Here is a 4,225-nt window from a genome sequence, read left to right as displayed (position 1 = left end):
GAGTTATGTAAATTTCCCTTATGTTTAAATACCAGCAAGTAAAACCAACACATATATGGAAGGCATGCTTGCGACAGCTCGAGCCCCTAAAAATGGCAATCTCCCGTCTCAGATGCGTCTGACGCTGTTGCTCCGTCAAAAAGGTAGGGCTCAAAAACTGGGCGTGGCGGAGCGAGCCTGAGATCCCAGCGCCTGGGACAGGAGGATCAGAGGTTTAAGGTCATCCTTGGCCGTGGTGGTGAGTTTGAAGCCAGCCTGAGTCACATAGAGCCCAAGGCTGGGGGTGTACGTTAGTGACAGAATGTTCACTTAGCATGCGTGTGAGACTTGGGTTTGATACTCAATGTGACAGTCACCGAACAAATTAATCTTACCCAGGATGATTTGCATCCCCTCTAACCGTGGTCAGGAGGATTCTGATGTGATGTTGCTTTAAGACTGAGCCGTTGGATTTTTGTTTTCCTTTTGGAATTTTCCTTTCTTTCTTTCTTTCTTTCTTTCTTTCTTTCTTTCTTTCTTTCTTTCTTTTTTTTTTCCGGAGCTGGGGACCAAACCCAGGGCCTTGCGCTCGCTAGGCAAGCGCTCTACCGCTGAGCTAAATCCCCAACCCCTCTTTGTTTTTTTTAAAAAGCATCTGCTCATGTCCTATCCATAGTCAGGAAGTAGAGAGCAATGAATGCTGCTACAACCACTTTAAAAGTTCCCTCCTCGGCTCCTCCCTGTTCCAGAGACAGCCGCATCTTCTTGTGCAGTGCCAGCCTCGTCTCATAGACAAGATGGTGAAAGTCGGTGTGAACGGATTTGGCCATATTGGGCGCCTGGTTACCAGGGCTGCCTTCTCTTCTGGCAAAGTGGAGATCGTTGCCATCAACGACCCCTTCATTGACCTCAACTACATAGTGTACATGTTCCAGTATGGCTCTACCCATGGCAAGTTCAACGGCACAGTCAAGGCTGAGAATGGGAAGCTCGTCATCAACGGGAAGCCCATCACCATCTTCCAGGAGCGAGATCCCGCTAATATCAAATGGGGTGACGCTGGTGCAGAGTATGTCGTGGAGTCTACTGGTGTCTTCACCACCATGGAGAAGGCTGGGGCTCACTTGAAGGGTGGGGCCAAAAGGGTCATCATCTCCGCCCCTTCAGTCGATGCCCCCATGTTTGTGATGGGTGTGAACCACGAGAAATATGACAACTCCCTCAAGATTGTCAGCAATGCATCCTGCACCACCAACTGCTGAGCCCCCCTGGCCAAGGTCATCCCTGACAACTTTGGCATCGTGGAAGGGCTCATGACCACAGTCCATGCCATCACTGCCACTCAGAAGACTGTGGATGACCCCTCTGGAAAGCTGTGGTGTGATGGCCGTGGGGCAACCCAGAACATCATCCCTGCATCCACTGGTGCTGCCAAGGCTGTGGGCAAGGTCATCCCAGAGCTGAATGGGAACCTTACTGGCACGGCCTTCTGTGTTCCTACCCCCAATGTATCTGTTGTGGATCTGACATGCCGCCTGGAGAAACCTGCCAAGTATGATGATATCAAGAAGGTGGTGAAGCAGGCGTCCGAGGGCCCACTAAAGGGCATCCTGGGCTACACTGAGGATCAGGTTGTCTCCTGTGACTTCAACAGCAACTCCTACTCTTCTACCTTTGATGCTGGGGCTAGCATTGCTCTCAATGACAATTTTGTAAAACTCATTTCCTGGTATGACAATGAATACGGCTACAGCAACAGGGTGGTGGACCTCATGGCCTACATGGCCTCCAAGGAGTAAGAAACCCTGGACCACCCACCCCAGCCCAGCAAGGATACTGAGAGCAAGAGAGAGGCACTCAGTTGCTGAGGAGTCCCAATCCCAACTCAGTCCCCAACACTGAGCATCTCACTCACAATTCTATCCCAGACCCCATAATAGCAGGAGGGGCCTAGGGAGCCCTCCCTTCTCTCTTGAATACCATCAATAAAGTTTGCTGCACCCTCAAAAAAAAAGTTCCCTCCTCCTCTTCCTCTTCCTCCTCCTCCTCTTCCTCCTCTTCCTCCTCCTCTCCCTCCTCCTCTTCCTCCTCTTCCTCTTCCTCCTCCTCCTCCTCCTCCTCTTCCTCCTCCTCTCCCGCCTCCTCCTCCTCCTCTTCCTCCTCCTCTCCCTCCTCCTCCTCTTCCTCCTCCTCTTCCTCTCCCTCCTTCTCTTCCTCCTCTTCCTCCTCCTCTCCCTCCTCCTCCTCTTCTTCCTCCTCTTCCTCCCCCTCCTTCTCTTCCTCCTCTTCATCCTCCTCCTCTTCCTCCTCTTCCTCCTCTTCATCCTCCTCCTCTTCCTCCTCCTCCTCCTCTTCTTCCTCCTCCTCCTTCTTCATCTCATCATCATCATCATCAATTATTACTAATGTGCTTGGAGTGTTTTTGCCTATATCTATGTCTATACATCCCATGCATGCCTGGTGCCTAGGGAGGCTAGAAGAGGGCATTGGATCCCCTGGAATTGGAGTTACAGAGAGTTGTAAACTGATCGTGAGTGCTGGGAATCAAACCCGTGTCCTCTGAAAGAGCAGCCAGTGTTCATCACTGGTCCATCTCTCTAACCCACTGGTTCCTTCTTGTACAGTCCAGGATCCCAGCCAGGGAATGGTGCCACCCACAGTAGGCAGGTCTTCCCATCTTAATTAACCTTGTCAAAATAATCCCTGCCTCCCAGGTGATTCTAAGTCTTACCAAGCAAGTTGAATACTGAGATAACCATAACAAGTTCTAACCTTCCCTACCCCACCTCCGACCCCCACCCCGCAAATATTTTATTTGGAAATGGGCTTTCTACAGATAATCGAGTTAAGATGAGGTCACTGGAATGAGCGATAATCCAACGTGACTGGTGTCCACATTGAAAAAGGAAGAAAAATTGGGCCAGGCGTGGTTCTGTATAACTGCATAGCAATGTGTAGTAGGTTGAAGTAGGAGGGTGGCAAGTTGGAAACCAGCCTGGGCTATATAATGAGGCCCTGTCCCAATCATCAAAAAAATAAAAAAATAAAAAAAAATAAAAAATTAAAAGGGAGCAATGACAGGTGGGGACAGGTTTGGGAGCATTTGGACATAGACATAAACATGGAGACACAAATTTAGAGTAAGAACACTATGTGGAAATGGAGGCATATAGCATTCATCAGCCAAGGAAGGGATAAGGGAGCCAGAAGTCGTAGAATAAATGATCCTATACTGGATTCATAGCCCCCAGTACTATGAGACCATAATAAATTTCAACAGTTAGCCATCCTCTCATAAAGAAGCCCAAAGCATTTCCTTAGTCGCTACCTTGGGAGGAAGCCCGAAGCCTTCTAGGGACAGAGATCATCCCTAGGTGTTCTGGCTGACAATCAGCCAAGGCCCCAGATGACAATTGACATCAGCCTCCAGCCTAAGCATGGTCCAGTGGACTCCAGCTCCAGCTTGGAATCTCCCAGCTAAGACCCCTTCAGTAAGCTACTATACTTAACACTCTTCGAAGCTGGCCCAGCATCTCACAAAAACTGACACATATGGAGGGCTTGCTAGCGCTATGATTAATCTCATGATTTTCAGAGGATGCCTTGAAGCCTTGGGGTCTCCCAGAAGTACCCCAGGAACTTGATTGAGAACAGCTGAGCAAATGGGGCTCTGGGACCTTGCTTTCTAAAATAGCAGGACCACCTCATTGGCTTTATGACTTGCTGTAGGGTGGGAGGAGGTCCTCTGTTTACAAATGAGGCCTTTCAAAGCCTCCCTTCTGGTTGAATGAGCAGCAGCCTCCAGGAGTGGGGGGTGGGGTTGGCAAGTTCTTTCTCAGCCCAGATTCTGCTAACAGCCAGCACTGTGCTAGTAGACATCGCTCCTCTGGACTTTATTTCCTGTTCTCGGAGATAAGTAGCTTCCCTTGCGTCTTATTCTCCCAGAAATAGTCAAACCATTGGCTCGCACAAAAAGATGGTGGTGGGCATCAAGGTGTCTCAGCCAGTAAAGACGCCACCAAGTCCAAAGACGAGCAAGTTCAATATTCCGGAACCCACTTGAAGAGGAGGAGACTCCTGAAAGTTGTCCTCTGACTTCAGATGTATGCCGTGGTACATGCACATCAACACACATGCACACACACACACACACACACACACACACACACACACACACACACACCCCTCTCAAATAAATAATGTAATAAAAAATTAAAAATAAATAAATTGGAACTGGAGAGATGGT

General features: G+C 49.2%; 2 pseudogenes across 2 annotated transcripts; both read left to right on the top strand.

The window, feature by feature from the left end:
- The first annotated feature begins 729 nt into the window (after window positions 1–729).
- On the top strand, window positions 730–1,241 carry LOC134480898 (glyceraldehyde-3-phosphate dehydrogenase-like; annotated as a pseudogene). Its single transcript, XR_015632247.1, has one exon. The product of XR_015632247.1 is annotated as a glyceraldehyde-3-phosphate dehydrogenase-like, transcript variant X2 (transcript).
- Window positions 1,171–1,778, top strand: LOC148003168 (glyceraldehyde-3-phosphate dehydrogenase pseudogene; annotated as a pseudogene). The gene has a single exon (XR_015632246.1). The product of XR_015632246.1 is annotated as a glyceraldehyde-3-phosphate dehydrogenase pseudogene (transcript).
- Window positions 1,779–4,225: the final 2,447 nt, after the last annotated feature.

The sequence above is a fragment of the Rattus norvegicus genome, chromosome 10 (assembly GCF_021556685.1).
Source record: "Rattus norvegicus strain SHRSP/BbbUtx chromosome 10, alternate assembly SHRSP_T2T, whole genome shotgun sequence".
Taxonomy (NCBI): Eukaryota; Metazoa; Chordata; class Mammalia; order Rodentia; family Muridae; genus Rattus; species Rattus norvegicus.
This window is presented reverse-complemented; position numbering and strand designations above follow the sequence as displayed.